The following is a 16,579-nucleotide window of genomic DNA, read 5'->3' as shown; positions in this document are numbered from 1 at the left end:
CTTACACGCTGTTTTGCTCGTACATTCTGTTCAGTCTGTTCACATTTGGGAAGCTGGGATGAGGCTTCTGGGGAAGGAGGCATGACTGCTGGAGTTGGGTCACTGGATATGGACCTGTGAGGGTTAGGACCAGCTCCACTTCCAGCTTGAGAGCTCTGTCTTCTAGCTCACTGGGAGGTGAGAAGATTCTGAAGGGCTTTTCCATTGCCATAAACATGGCTGTGCCTCCCTTGCCATGGCTGACCATGAGCCAAAAGAAACCTTTCCTACCTTAACTTGTTTCTGAGCTAGCGTCCTCTCTCTCTCTCTGTCTCTGTCTCTGTCTCTCTCTGTCTCTCTGTCTCTCTGTCTCTCTCTCTCTCTGTCTCTCTCTCTCTCTCTCTCTCTCTCTCGTGTGTGTGTGTGTGTGTGTGTGTGTGTGTCTTTCTGTGTGAATGGGGGTGTCTCCTTCTCTCTGTCCAACCCTCCTTTTCTCCATCAATCCCCCCCCCCCGTCTTCCCCACTTTCTGACAGGTAAGAAACAATGAGAAAGCAGCCATCTGTAAAGTACATAGTCTCCAAAACCCAGCACAGCTAACACCTTGTTCTTAGAGTCCCAGAAATACATGCCCATTCATATACCACTCAGTCCATGGCGTAAACAGACAGACATGCCTCTCAGACATGAAAACCAACTTTTCCTCTTTGGCTCTTAGATAACTCATGACTTGCTTTGAATTGTGGCCACAGACGTGACATGGTGCTAAATCCAAGACAAGTTCTTTACTTGACCTTTCAGCTTTGGTTTTCGCCATCTGGAGGTCTGAACTATAACACGAAGTCTAATTACTCCTGGAGAAGCCACAGAGAGGAGATGCGCTTGAGTATGAAGTGTGACAACATGAAAGAAGGAACACAAAGAGACACTGAAGGAGGCAAAATGAGAGTTTTAGTCAGCCCCACCAAGGAGCCTCACATGTGAGTGAAGCCACCTTCACCTTGCAGCCACGCCAGCATGGTCAGACAACACAAAGTGAATTAGACACCAGCCATCCTGCTGAAATCTACTGGAGCCAATACACAGCACTGAGAACGAGCAAATGATGGTTGTTATTTAAACTATGATGATTTGGGCTTAACTGGCTTCGTGGATGGGAAAGGGGGTCATGGGGAGAGAGAAAATGGTTTGAACAATGGTTCACTAGTAGAGAAAATGATAATGTGATTATAGGTAAATAGTTATGATTGATATGGCTTTAAAGAATATAGCAGAGATCCTACAAACGTAGGCTAGGGTAGACTGTGGGGCTTTTACGGTGCTTTTTTATTCTGAGCAGTTAGGATGTGTCAGGTGCTCCGCTAAACCCTTTTCGTGGATTAACTGGTCGTCACTTGAACCTATGAATTCTATAGGTGTTCCACATTCTGGGGAGAAAAAAAACAAACGAATGAACCAGAGACTCAGAAATTAAGTTACCATTAACTTAGCAATGAGGCTAAGATCAAAACACAGACATTCAAATGCCTGGGTATTATGCGCCTATCACCTCTGCAGAAGACCGCCTATGCTAAGGATTAGACAGTAGCCATGAGAAAGGCGTTGTCTCAGCAAATAACAGATACAACGCTTTAGAAAGGCTAAGCAGCTGTAGATAGATTCTGGAAGCTTCCAGAGTAGGAAGAGGGACTTGGTGTGGTCTAGGTGTTAAGTAATAGGGGTGTGAACTCATTGAGAAGAACATGAAAGAGGAATGAACAAGTACAAATTGGAGAAAAAACAATGCCCAAGGACTAGCAGAATATGGAGAGAGGTTATGGACCCAGGAGGAGTGCAGACTCATTCTTTTCTTTACGGCTTCAGTCGCTCCTGTTAGCAAACATGTAAAGGGGAACTCATTTGGGGATGGCAATGACTCATCTTAATGGTCAGCTTAATGGATTTTAGAGTCACCGTGGCAACAGACTTTTAGACAATGTAAAAGATTGTATAGAATAGGTTCATTGAGGTTCAAAGGCCCATCCTACATGTGGGTGGCATCATTCCATGGGCTTAGGGTCTCAAGCTGAGTAAAACAGAGAGAACTATCAGAGCCCCAACATTCATTGCTCTTTGGTTCCTGGCTGCAGATGCAGTGTGATCAGCTGCCTCAGGTTCCTTTCCTGTTATAATGGGCTGTACCTTCGGTCTTATGAGCCAAACCAAACCCTTCTTCTCATTGCTCTTGTTAGATGCTTTGTCTTGGCAACAAGATTAATAATATATGGATGGAGGTAGCATGTTTGTTTTTAGACTTGCTAAGTGGGATGTGGTGGCGAAATAGTAAGTGAAGCTGCCTACTAGGCATTTGGTGACTGTGCATATATGTGTGTGTGTTCATACATATACATTACACCTATGTATTGTACCTATATATTGCACCTTTGCATTATACATATACATATGCATTTCACCTATAAGTTACACCTATGCATTGTACTTATACATGGAACATATACCTTATACATATACACTGCACATATACATTATACATAAACATCCCCTCAGAACAATAATCCAGACTACTTATAAATATAGTTTTGAAATCCATCCAAAGCTAACAAACTCACAGGTATCGAGAAAGTCAGTGAAGGGTCCTCAATTATACTACAGAAATAAATGTTCCTATAAAGTAGAAGGGCTCACAGAAACACACATTCCTGAGCTTCTCCTTGGAAGGGGAGAGACAAGAACGGTGCTGAGATCCAGATAACACACAATCTCATGAAGCTGGGACTGGCAAGCTTCTAGCTATTCTTCCCACTCCTTGGAAGACTCAAAGTACCAGGAGGGAATCCACTTAACCTGGTTGGATGATAATCTAGGGGAAGTGGTGACAGTTTGAGTTCAATTCCCAACAAGATGGTACATGAAGCAAGAGAAGTGCTTCACTAGAGATGGGAAGAATGGCTACATATGCCTCAGTGCACATCTCTGGGAACATAGAAAAGACGCAGGAAAGGGCAGTCAGTTTCAACCATCGGAAGAGGAGGATGAGGAGGGAAAGATACAGGCAAGCAAAGGAATTAGAAAGAGTTGCAGAAGACAGGCAAAGCACAGGAATTCACTACTGTCAGAAGAGCATGAGGAATGTACAAATCTACTGGGTTTAGCAATATTCCTGGTAACTTTGGAAGAAGAGGATGGCCTGGTGGAGAGGGAAGGAAAGACCAGTGATAGGTTGAGTGACAGACTCAAGAAACTCATAGAAGTAGGCAGGTAGCACCCACTGAGCGCTCACTAAGGAAGGGCTAGGTTCCTTGGAACCACGGTGATTTGTAAAAGCTGCACAGTCCGTTGTGCTTGCTGAGATGTAAGCGGTAATACCCAGCCTAGCATCCAGTAATGCCTGTGCTCTGAAGCCATTGCTGAAAAGTAGACAATAAGAAAGAGCAAACCGACCCTCTGCCTTAATCAGTTTCAGAAGTTGCAGAAAGAGGAAATTGGATTTACTTGAAAGCCAACTTTAAAGGGAAATAAAAAGACAAATGTCTTTTATAAGCTCAACAGGGACAAAACAGCGGTGCAAGAGCCTCGGAAGGTAATTGTGTAAGTGGACTGTTATAACCAGTCTCCTCTCTCTGGGTTGGAACAGTCTTACAAAACAGGATTTGCATCTGTAATGTTGTGTAACAAGCAGCTTTGTGGTATAATATCTTTTAAATAGAGGGTAGATAGGAGAGGGTCTGCCGGGGAGCAGTGGAGGTGGGGGATTCACATTTATTCCACGGCACTCGGCACTGGACCCCATCCAAGAGAGGAAACGAGACTAAATAGATCATTTGTTTTATTCTGTTTGGGAATTTCTTGTGTCTCTCCCAACTGCAGCTCATGGACACAAAGCCAAACTCAGAACCCTGGCTTGAGCTGGCTCAATGCCAGGTCAGTTTTTTTTTTTTTTTTTTTTTTTTTTTTTTTTTTTTTTTTGAAGCTGTAGCTAAAGATTAAGGCAAGCCACACAATTGAAGGATGAGATGAAATTCTACTGTGAATGTGAAGTTGGGGAAGAAAGAGCCAGGTAGGAGTTAAGTGATTTGTATTGCTCAAACAAAGCAGAGACAGGGAAGGACACATCCCACAGAGGTCTTTGAGAAATATACTGGCAAGAAGAGTTGGACACAGAGAGGGAAACCTGCAGCCTGAGCCCTCCAGCAGAGGTAGGCCCACATCTTCTCTGGCACCGATGATAGATAGCAAAGTGCCTGGTGGCGTGAATGTCCTGCAAAGTGTACCCTGGATTTTTGCTGCTGCCCTGCCTTGTGGGCATGAGGAAGTTGGGCCAACAGCAGCCACACAGGCTCAGTAACAAATGTTGGTATTCCTAGCAGATCCCACTGGCAGAATGAGGCTTTGTTTAGAATGCTTTCCTCTGGGGGAAGTTCACAATCCGTCCAGGAGCCAAAGAGAGAGAAGGGAACATTTCGTGGCTGGGCTTCTTTTAGTGTTTTCGTTAACACTGTATCCTGCCTGATTTCAACGGACAGGACAAGTACAGAATTGCTCAAAACGTTCCTTCCACACTGCTGGGGAGAAGAGCAAAGTGCACGCCAGTTGTGAGATTGTGAGCAAAAGCAGCAAATCCTGAAGACTCCGGAACAGAGTACTTGATAGAGTCCCGGCCAGTGACTCTCAACCTTCCTAAGGTTGCAACCCTTTAATATGACTCCTCAGTTGTGGTGAACTCCAACCACACAAATTATTTTCCTTGTTACTCCATAACTGTAACTTTGTGACTAACTGTTGTGAACCAAAATGTAAATATCTCTTATGTGGGATATCTGAGATGTGACCCCAATAAAAGGGTCACTGACCTCCGAAGGGGTTGTGACCCAGCTGAAAATTGCTGGACTAAATCCTGCTTATGCTCTAACTGGGAAAATCAGAGTGTTTCCCTTCGGAGACATAAGGTGCATTACAAGACAGTCAAAGCATCTCTCCCCCAAACAGTTAACGTTAGTTAGCTTTCCTGAACATTTAGAGCAGCAAATAGTATTTAAAGTACAAAGCAGTACATCCATGTGATACTATAAAATCCCTCTGCAAAATGTCAGGCCTGAGGAAAAGATGGACAAAGTGTGCGGGGATCTCAGCCACGTGCCTACAACTATCTCAGCTAACAGTGTCAGCGTGAAGACCTAGAGACAGAGGTGGATGCAGAGAATCCAGCGAGCCCTGCCCATCCGCCTTCACTCACACTTCCAGCTCGGCTCTCTAGTGTAGCAGTTCCCAACCTATGGGCCGTGACCCCTTTAGAGGTCAAACGACCTTTTCATGGAGATCAGGTAAGACGAAAACACTGACATTTTTACTACAACTCGTAACAGTAGCAAAATCACAGTTATGAAGTAGCCAGGAAAACAGAGTTACAGTTGGGGGGGTCACCACAACCATATGTATTAGGAAGGTTAAGAACCACTGCTCCCCCTCCTATCCACAGCGCTTGGGCCCTAATTCACGGCCTTGTGCATGTGAGACAAGCATACTACCACCTAGCTACACCCTCAGCCCCTAATGCCTTCATCTGGAAAGTAGCTTTTAGATTTATACACACAGACACACACAGACACACACACACACACACACACCACTGAGGCTTGGAAGGGAGCTTGGAGGGGTGCTTTCTTCTTTTATCTCCCCCACCAGACCTCATCTGAGTTCTTCTATCCACAGCCCACCCTCGCAGGCAAACCCAGCTACAACCCTGTCATTACCACATCGGGAAGTCTCCTTGATGCTGAGTGTCAAACAATGCTCTGGGCACAGGGATGCCCTGAGCCCGGACCCATATTAGAATAGTCTCTGTCTCTGTCTGTCTCCATCTGTCTGTCTGTCTCTTTCCCCCCACCCCCTCCTCTCCTGCTCTCTGGGGGCATATTGTGAAGAGGGAGAGAAGAAAAACAGCACGAAGCAAATAGGGAAGAAAAAAAAATCAAATCCTAATGAGGTTTATGAGAACAATGATGGGGAAGGAAGTGATTTGAACTCTGTAGTCAAAGAAGGCTTCCCAGAGGAAGTAAGGTTTGAGTGTGACTGGGACTGAGAGGGCAGTCTCTCAGGAGCCTTTGGGACAGAGGGAACAAGAGAAATACATGGGATTTGTCGGCTGTCATACTGTCATGACTGCAGGATGGGGGGTGTCTTTTTTTCTTTCCCTTATTTTATTTATTTATTTATTATTTTTGTAGATTGCCTATTCTTATTTGGCAGACAAACCTTCCATAGCATTTGTCCCTACAAAGGGAACTGTGAAGCACACACACACACACACACACACACACACATACACATACACACACACACACATACACACACACACACATACACACATACACACACACACACACACACACACACACACGCACACGTACACATGTGAGGGGGAGTGTCTGATAGGGACATGGCTGTGTCAATGTTGCTACACTGTGGTCTGAGTTGCCCCAGCAGTGGGTGCAGTCTATTTCTTCACAGCCCTAGGGAGATTTACTGCCGGTTCTTTGGTTTGTTTTTTGTTTGTTTGTTTGAGTTTGGTTTGGTTGGTTGGTTTTTTTTTTGGTTTTTGTTGTTGTTGTTGTTTTCCTTCATTGGGGCCAAGCATGAGGCCTGATTCGGAGGGTGTTGCAACAAAGGCTGCAGAAACTACCATGAAAGTCCCTACAAACCTAACCTGAGCAGAAGACCGAAGAATACAGAAAGGGACACCCAGGTGACAGACCATGGGACAGAACAGCCATCTGTTGCTGGCCTCGGGTCTGCAACAGTTTTCTACTGATAAGGTCTCCTGGGCCGAAGGTAGAGGTTCAAAACACCTGGATCTCCGGAGCTCTGAGAATACTTCATGCTGTCACCACAAGCAAGGGGTCAGTTGTCTGCATGTCCTTGCTTGTCCTGTGCCTAGGAATCCCAAAGCCGGCTCATCCACTAAGCAAGGATAAGTTGGCTCCGGGGCACCTGGAAGGGAAGACCTGTTCTAGACCTCCACGTCCCGGCTCCGTTATCCCCATCACCTGCAGGATTGCACACTGTCGCCCCCTCTCCAGCCCTGAGACGACTCTCCCTGCGTCTCAGGGGCACAACACTGGCTTCAGTGTCGCCCACTCCTCTGCGCTCCCCACATGCTCATCCGGACGACCCACGTGCAGCTCGACCCGGGGTTGGCGCCGCACCTCGAGCCCGGCGCGTCTGACCGGCGCTTTCTGGGGACCCGAGCTCCCCCATCCCCCGCGAGAGGGCGGCATCCGGCGACCACGGGTCGGGCGCGGGGGTTGGGGGGGGGGTGTCCTGAAGTCCCCTGCGGTGCAGAGACGTTGCGGCCGGCTGCTACACAAAGGCGACGGCGGGAAGGCGGGGCTGGGCGGGCCGGGGGGCGGGGGGAGGCAGGAAGGGGCGGGGGCGGCGGCGGTGATAAAGCCCCCGCGCCGCCCGGCCGGCTAGTGCAGTGGTTGCACGGAAGCGCGTGCTGCACGCGTCCCCGCCGCCTGTCCCCCACCGCCGCGCCGACCACCCTCCCGGCTCCGGCCGCCACCTGGGGATCCAAACTAGGACTGGTGAGTACCGGCTGCGGGGGTCCCCGCCGCTCGGAGGGGAACCCGGGACTGTCCCCGGGGCAGCACCGCTACGGGGTGCTGGGGCGGGAACTTTCTCCAGCCTCCCAGCCCCCCCACTGCGTGCGCGCCTTGCTCCCGCGTCCCAGTCCCGGAGGGCTCGAGCGTCCAGGTATGCCCGAGGCTGGCAGAACGCTTGCCGAGCTCGGCGTGGCTACCGTGGGTCCGGCAGGGCTGCAAACGGTGACCCTGAACCCGAGGCGTCTGTGCACTCACGGGTAGCACTGACCCCATACTTTGCTTGTGCGCGGGTCCCTGTCCCGGGCGACCGGCTCTCACTTGTAACCTTTGCCTGAGCAGTGCGGAGGTGGGTAGTGGTTTGGGGAAAGGCTTCAGTTCTCACTGGCCTTTGCAACAGGCTTATCCCTAGGATGCAGTAGCAGATCGTCGCTGTTTCTTATTCATTTTCATCATCTGTAGACCGGGGAATTGCGAGGCCGCTGAGTGACACCAGGTAAGGTGAAAGTACCCAGAAATCTTAAACGGAATTAGGTATTTAATTTGCCCCCACAATGAGCAGAGAGGGAAAGCTGCTATTACGTAAGACAGCACTCCACCTTCAGGTATTAGGGAAGGTGCTGTTGAGGATTTTTAGTGTTTTAATGAACAAAACAGAATCTCCGCGTGTCTCTCTTGAGAAATCTCCAAACGCGGCTGGGTCTTGCTTTGACTACTTTGCTGGGAACGTTCTTATATTTAGCATGAACATAAAAAGGTGTTTGAAGGTTGAACTTTCTCTTTCAAGCCAGGAGGCAGTTTACTTTTCTGAACTGTTCTAGAACAATTGATCTGATCATTTTGTACTTGGGAGATTTTGTATCAGAATGGCAACACAGATAACTGGGAGAAATGTCAGCATTACCCATTTGTGTATCTGAAGCACACTTAAAAACTGAAGGTGCTTTCAACACTTTCTGTGGCTCTAAACAATAATTATACCCTGTTGGCAACATTTAAGCAAAAACCATTCTCAAGAGCTATGCCACCGATAATGGCACGTCACCCATGGAGTTTTAGCTGTTTTTCAGAGTAGTGTTTGAACATTTTGTTCAGCTAAGGGTGACTCCTGAAGGTCATGAGTGCATGCCATGGTCCTCCCCCCTTCTTCTTTGAAAGAATCTATGCAGGAATTTTCTACCATGAACTTGACAAGTTATCATAATAAGACAGAAATTGCAGAATCTCCAAAGGATGCTGATTTTCAGCCGAACACACAGGTGACTTGACAGTGGCCAGAGATGGGTTAAGATGGAGAACTGGAAGGCTCCTGGTCCCCCTCCATGTTGCTATCGTCTGCTAGCCAGTTCTTCTCTCTCATGGTTCGGAACTTTGGCCTTTTTCCCCTCCTGCGGTTGGGATGCTGCAGGCTCTCTATTCTGAGGCCATGTCAGGTCCAGTGGTTTACACACCCTCTGCTTACTCAGTCCTCTCAACGTGTTCGAGACTTGCCCTCACCTGGGGGTGCCACACTCCTAATGTCAAAACCTCTGGCGCCTGCTGTATTAGTGGAACATATGCTTAAAACCCAGCATGTGGGAGGCTGGAGAAGACACACACACACACACACACACACACACACCATTATCTTTAAACTCTAGGCTCACCCCCCTCCCCCAGGCTCTTCCATTGTAGTCTTCAACACAACCGGTTTTTCTGGTGCCTTCCATGCTTCAGGTTCTACAGGTGACCTAATGACCCTCTCTCCTGAGAAAGCAAAGACCACCAGACTTATCCCATGTGTCACCTCTGGGCCAGCCTGTAAGCATTTCCACATCCACCCACTCATCTGCTCTGTCTCCCCAGGCCTGTATGTGCCTCGATTCTTTTTTTCACTTTTGCTAAATGTACCAACCCCTGTCTTCCTGAGATTATCATTCTTATGGTGGGAAAACACAGACAAGCACAAACTGGGAATTTGCAGAAGATGAAAGAGAAGGCTCCTGGTGTCAGTGACTAATGAATCCCAATCCTCTGCTCAGGAATCTTGCTCCTCTTTCCTGCCTTCTGTTCCCTCTCTCACTAGGAAACCTATTTCAGCTGTAATTTTACATTGCTCTTACCTCCCTTGACCTGGCATTTCTACCGTATCCCCAGTGATCACCAGATCACCCCATGCTTCTTAAATTAGTTCCCACTTCTCCAGTCTCCCTTTCCCTCAGCCCCTGAAAGTCTCTCCAGAACAGAAGAACTTACAATTTCCTGCATGAGCTGTCTTCTGGATGCTCAGCTGGCCTCTGCCATGTCCTGGGTGCTCAGCTGGCCTCTGCCATGTCCTGGGTGCTCAGCTGGCCTCTGTTCCATCTGACTCCAGGCACTTTCTTCCATGTGTATCTATAACTGTTTCCCCTTCTGGGTTTCCTTCCCAATCCTCTGCCTCTCCCTAGTTAGGCTATCCAGAGAGTCTCTAGAGGAGCCAGTTTCCTCTGTAAACAGTATGAAGTGAGTCCTGGGTTGCCCTCTAAGCTAAGAGCATTCTCTTATTTTTCAACTGGTTACCAGCCTGGATGTCTGAGACTGACTTTCTTTCTGTGTTTGCTTGTTGTATGCTGGTGTACATGGATGTGTCTGCATACATGTGGAGGCCAGAGAGCCACTTCAGGCACTGCCCATCTGGTTTGTTTTGTTTTGTAGAGATAAGGTTTCTCACTAGCTTGGAGCACCACAAGCAGACTAGACTGTTCAGTGAGCCTAGAGCAGCCTCTCACACCCCCGCCCCCAGCCCTTCAATTATAAGCACACACCATCTTGCTCTTGATTTTTTTTTTTTAATGTGAGTCTGTGGATTGAACTTCCTATACCTGTACCTTGGGTGGCGAGCACTTTATCATCTAAGCCCCTGGTTCTCAACCTTCCTAATGATGTGACCCTTTTATACAGTTCCTCATGTTTTGGTGACCCCCCAACCTAAAATTATTTGTGTTACTACTTAATAACTGCAATTTTGCTACCGTTATGAATCATAATTTAAAATATCTAAAATGTAGGACATCTGATATGGGACCCCATGAGTGGGTTGTTCCACCCCACCCCACCCTCATGAGGTCACAGACCCACAGGTTGAGAACCTATGATCTAAACTATCTCATCAACTATCTCATCAGCCCCTCATTTTTTATGTCCACCCCATATGTGGCTCGTTAGCCAAAATGTATCCTTTCATGACTATGTAGTTCATCAAGGTATATAGGTGGGAGCCTCCAGAAATGCCTAATTTCTGCATATTCTGCTCCAGGAAGTCACGGTCCAGATGCTTCTCTAGGCTGTGAGATCCCATAAGCCTCCAAATCTATTTGCTTGCCTCTGTTTTGCTTTAGTGTGTAGAAATGGCAAATTGGAGGGTGGTGCATCACTGTTGGCTGGCAGACCTATACTGGCCTGAATGAGATGTACAGAAAATGAACTAATTCCTAGAGATCTGGAGGTACCTTGAGTATGTTGTTTCTCATGAAAGGCATCGTGAGGCTTACATTCAGTGTAGAACCTACAGATGCTAAGCTTCTAGCTTATATCTGTGATAGATAGCTGTGTTCCGGCCAGTCCCTGTGGACCTGTGGCCTCCACACTTACATCAGCTCTGTGTCTTTGGAGTTAGTAACGGGGCTGGGACAGCTATTGGCAACCTGGGAGTCTCAGGGGCTTACTGAAAGTTTCCTGCATCAGGTTTCGAATCCTGTCTGTCTTCCGTGTTGTTCCTGGCGCAGATCGCCGCAGCCTCCGTCTATCAGCCTGCATCCCTCCTGACACAATCCAGCATCTCTTGACGTGGAGGTGGATGCAGTGCATAGCATCGCTGTGTTGGGAGATTCCCTCAGGTTGGAAGGGGAGCGCCCAGTGGTCTTCATGCGGGGTTGTCTCTGAGCATCTCAGAATGCTTTCTCTGTGGCTCATTCAGAATTCTGATATCACCTTCTCTTTGTCCACCCTGCAGCCTGTGCTGTTTCCATACACATACTCCTTTAGGTTTGGTTAACTAACACCCTGGGGCAGTACTGAGGAGACTGTGGAGGCACGATCTCGGAGATATGCAGTTCCCAAGGTCACACAGACCTTACACTCTCCAAGCTAGAGCCTGTGTCCATGGTGTTTGGGGAACTTTCCAGAATGCTCCGGGAACTCACTAGGCTGGTGGCCATCTGGTTACTTGATCATGTCTATGCTCTCTTTACCCTTCCTGCCTCCCTGCCATGTCTTGTTTCTTCCACACTGGCTTACATGGCGTCCACAGGCTAGGACCCTGCACCGTTGTCTCCCTGCCCTGGTCTTGCTGTACGCTTGCTTTCTATTCCCTTCGTCCATACCACCGTCTGGCTAGTTTCACCTTTTCTAGTTACCTCCTGTTCCAAAAGCCATTTCTGGTAATCACCGTTTCTAGCCCTTGGTGGCACACATACAGTGTACACACACACACACACACACACACACACACACACACACACACACACACACGGTGTATACACAGCTCCATGGTGCCAGCTGCTGCCTTGCCGTCAAATGCTTTACCCACTCTTGTTTGCTGATTGTATTTGCCCCAGTGAGGTGTGCAGCCTAATGGCATTTAATAGATGTGTGAATGAAAAACCATCTCCATGTTTCATGAAGTCAGCTTCATATCCTGTGTGGACCAGTAGCTGTATTTCAGGCTTAAAGGAGAAGCTTTTAAGAGAGAGATGCTTGTGTGTGTGATGGCTGGGGACAACCTCAGATGTTTGTTTGGTGGTAGCCACCTTATTTTTTGAGAGTCTCTCATCAATTAGGCAAAGGCTGCCTAGCCGGAGAGCTCTAGGAATCCCGTTGTCTCATCTTCCCTAACTGGGACAGCAGGTATATTCCACCATGCCTGGCTGTTTGATTGTTTGTTTTGAACATGTGCTCTAGTGGATTGAACTTGGGTCCTTGAGCTTGCTGGGCAACCACTCCTGTCTTCAGGTCTTAAAGTGTCCTGAGCAACCAAGTGTTTTGAGGGAGAGCGTGAGGGAACGTAGGCAGTTCAAACATGCTGCTGTGCCTGAGTTCCTTCTCAGCCTACTGCCGTCTTCCTTGAGATCCACTGGTCAGACTGCGCTCTACCTCCCACGGTTTGTCCAAAGAGGGACGATGCATCGTGGTTTACTTCCCCTGGCCTCACCGATGATGGTGTATGCCTTCTTGGTGACATTATTTTTTTTCTTTTCTTCCTTTGTATTTTTGCTTATTCCATCATGGTGCCGGCCCTCTCTTCAGCCAAATTTTGTGAAAAGGACCCTGGGCTGTAAAAAGTCTGGGTTGTGCTGCTGACAGTCTAGCCATGTAGAACTCGCTTTCCTTCTGTATGGAGTGGCTGTTCACTGAAATAAATGGCATCCATGGTGTCTTATTAAATGTCTTATAGATTTTTGAAAAATCTATAACTTCTTAGTTTTCCTTTCTAATCTAGCTTTCTCATACCTATCAAGTCTGGGTGACATTTCTGTTCTTGTGTATGTTATTCTGTGCTTATATAGCATGACATTCCTAGCCATCTCTTTTTTTCTAATTCTTTGAGGTTGTTTAGCATTAGAACTTAGAAACAGCACACTGAGAGCCAGGGGTAAGATTTAGTTGATGTTTCTACTCGGAGGCAGTTATGAAATTGTTAAATGAATTAGGGCCCCTATGCTTGGATCTTTTTTGTGAGCCCGCTTCCCATATATAAATGTTCCCCGTCCTCTCTTCCAAACCATCTTTCTTCATGAATAGATTGCATGCCTGGGGTGGAAATCAATGTTGGTTAAAAAAAATACCCTTGGGTACTAAAGGGAGTCAAGCACAGTAAACTGCATCTTAAGGTTATTTCTTATCTGTAAGTTTCTAATTTGTCTTAAGGATGCTGAAAGCTCTGTACTGTTTTATTATTTTTTAGAAAAGCACCATCTTCTACTGAATAGGCTGGGTCTTTTATGTAGCCCACAAATCTCTGCTTTATCTTACTGTTTGATTTCTAGATCTGGATTTAAACCCAGGCTGGAGAAGTCAGCACCCTCACTCAATTCCTTTTTGCCAGAAACGGCCATCAGCAAGCCCGAGCAACCTCCTCTTTTGTAATCCTTTCGATGTGCTTTGACAAGCATGTCCTCCTTTTCATCTTTGAAACTCCTTCTCAAGATTGGGTGGGTACCCTAGCTCATGATCAGATGAGGAACACCCAGACCTCTGCTACTATTTGACCTTAGACTTTATCTTTACTTCAAAAGATAAATGGAGAATGGGAATCCACTGTGCCTTCTGTTCTTATCAACTGATTCTAAGAAGGAAGAAAATATGGACAAAGTTATAACACTAAAACATACCTATTTGTACACACACATATACACACACACACACACACACACAATGAGAAAGCTGCAGGCTTTTCTTGTTGTGGCTGTAAACCTTGGTAGATACAGTTGGTTTTTATACCTTTGCCTCTCTGCTCACCAACAGCACCATATGAGGATTTTGGTTAAGGAATTTCTCTTGAGGGCCACCCTTCCACCGACCCTCCTCTATGAAATTCTGACAAACGTACCTATAGGAAAAGAATCCTGGACATGGGTATAGTTAGCAAGAGAGTTTATAGCGAACGCAAGACACACTTGTTTTGAGTATGGGACAGCTGGGAATGTAGTTCTACAGTCAAATGTCTGTCCGTCCTGTGGAGCCGTATTAAACACAGAACAGGAGAGTTAACTACCTGTAAGGTTACTACATAGGAGGGTAGTTATATCTTCCTTCCAGGGAGCCCTGTAGGAATAATGGAGATATTTCCAAAAACAAGTGGTTACATCTTCCTTCCAGTGGGACCTGGGGAAAGGTGTTGTTCGTTCATTTGTTTGTTTTCTTCATGTTCTGACTATGGAGCTACCTGAGAAGTTCTTCAATTGAGGTTTTGGTCTCTGTTCAGATCGTACCAATTGCTGTTAACACCCACGTTATCTTTCCTGTACAGTGCAAAACCCTAATCAAAGCAGCCCCAGCAGAAACATGTCCTGTAGGGGCTCTGCCTTTGCTGACCCTCGGATCTGACCCTAAAACAAGAGACACAGGGCCTAGAGGCTCACCCTTTGTCCTCTCTCTTCCTCACATGACTACAACTAGCTCCAGTTCATCGCCCCAGAGCCCTATCATGAAGAGGGGAGGAGCTTTCCTTCTAGTTCTAGTTGGGAAAAAAAATAAAATGCCGGGAGGAGATCTGATTGGCTTGGTTCTGGCCACGTGGCCACGTGCCTTTCTTTGCACTGAAGGCTGCAGTTATGAGAACAGGGTTCTTAGGAGGGGCTGAGTCAGAGTCAGGTGACCAGTGCTATGGGATTAGCCTGGGGTAAGGTGTGCTAAACGGGTGAGTTATTGTCTGTTGGCAGAGGCTCTGTGGGCTCCTTGACCATGGTGCCTACCTCTGCAATAGGTGCTAATATCTCTTCCACTTACACAGTTATGAGAGAAGACTGGAAAAGCTTATGTGTCCGTGGTTAAACAGACTGTGTCCCTCCAGGACAGAGAGAGGTCTGTAAGTCTGTGAACTCGAGCTGATAGCATGCATCACAATGGCTTACATCGCTTCTCAGCAGTGTTTCTGTCTTCTGGGAAAAGATAACCTTCCAAATCGCACCCTTCCTTTCACACTCCTGCCTTTTCCACAGGGCATGATATCCCAGGCCCACAAGGGAGGAAGAGGCTGACACTGTTATGTTGTTGGGAGCCGTGTGTCGGTGTCATTTGGCCTCCAGGATTCTTCCTCAGCCATGTGCCCAACCCCCCACCCCCTCTGAGACTGGAGTCTAAAATTAGTGCTGACCTTTGGGTGGAGAAGCTAGAATGATTTACACATGGCCCTAAGGGCCAATTTAGCCTAGGCTGGTTTAAAATGCCCCAGGACCAAAGAATAAGTCTAACATGATTTTTTTTTTAAATTTAACTGTTTGGGGTCACTTTTATACTTCATTCAAAACTTGTCATTTCTACATAGCAGAGGTTCCCCAACCCCCACCCCTCTCCTTCTCCTCCTTTCTGTTATCTTCTAGATTTGGAGTCTGGTAGCCTTTGGTTTGAATCTCAATCCCATTGATTGCAAGCAGGAGAAGATAGCTAAGCTTCTAAGCTTTCCTTTAGCCCCAGCTTTGTGAGTTGATTATGAAGGTAACCAGCTCCAGGATAACAGAGCAGAGAGTGTATCTTAGGTAGGTGCTTTTCATAATAGGAGGAATGGAGTCTAACAGGACACGGCCATAGTTTTGGATTGTGTTTGCCACAGTGGCGTAGGTGAGTGTGTGACTTCCCCAGGGTTCTTATTCTGTGTGTCTCTGACCTGATGTGTTACTTGCTCTGTGTATTTGGCACCCTTTCTCTCCAGTCTTCCATACGGGGATGCTCAGTGCGCAGTATTCCCTTTGATGGGCCTCAAGTCAACAGAGGTATCTCCCTCTGTTGCTCTCCACTTTATTAAGGTGGGGTCTGCCACTGAGCCTGATTGTAGCTCATTGAGCTGGTCCAGCTTGCCCCGGGGATACTCTGTATGTGTATCCCCACTGTGTGCTGAGGACACATGGATCACCCTCCCAGGGCTCTTGAGGGTTCTGGGAATCTCAACTCTTCTCTTCATGCTTATATAGCCAGCAGCTGACCCAGGATCATCTTCCTAACTCAGAAATGACCATGTTAAAGAAGCGTCACATGTATTTAGGAAACATGGTCATTTAATGATGTTTGGATTCCTTAAACATGCAAGAGTTCTAAGAATGTTTGACTCACAAGTATTCCCAGATTAGACATGCATTTTCTGCCTTAGTTGATAGAGTGTCTTAGGGGTTTTCTGGCACTTAGCCATTTTGAGATTTATTACAGCACTCTGAATGTGTTGCCCGCATGTGAGTTGTGGGGCCGGTGATGGCTGGGAAGATGTCATGAAGGTTTGGAGCAGTGGCTAACTTAATTATAAAAGGAGTTTCCTTTCCAAATACATGAATTTTC

General features: G+C 47.0%; 1 protein-coding gene across 2 annotated transcripts in view; it reads left to right on the top strand.

Moving 5' to 3' along the window:
* The first annotated feature begins 7,389 nt into the window (after positions 1 to 7,389).
* SERPINE2 (serpin family E member 2) overlaps positions 7,390 to 16,579 on the top strand; it is a 60,515-nt gene continuing 51,325 nt past the window's right edge. Inside the window, exon 1 of one of the 2 annotated variants that reach the window (XM_080933005.1) lies at positions 7,390 to 7,561. The gene's annotated coding sequence lies outside the window, so the exon portion shown is untranslated. Of the gene's footprint in view, positions 7,562 to 7,730; positions 8,073 to 16,579 lie in introns of those variants that run through there. The other variant, XM_080933006.1, reaches the window with a different exon arrangement.

This window comes from Micromys minutus (assembly GCF_963924665.1).
Source record: "Micromys minutus genome assembly, chromosome: 19".
Classification (NCBI taxonomy): Eukaryota; Metazoa; Chordata; class Mammalia; order Rodentia; family Muridae; genus Micromys; species Micromys minutus.
The sequence above is the reverse complement of the archived record's forward strand: the minus strand, read 5'-3'. Positions and strand labels throughout refer to the sequence as shown.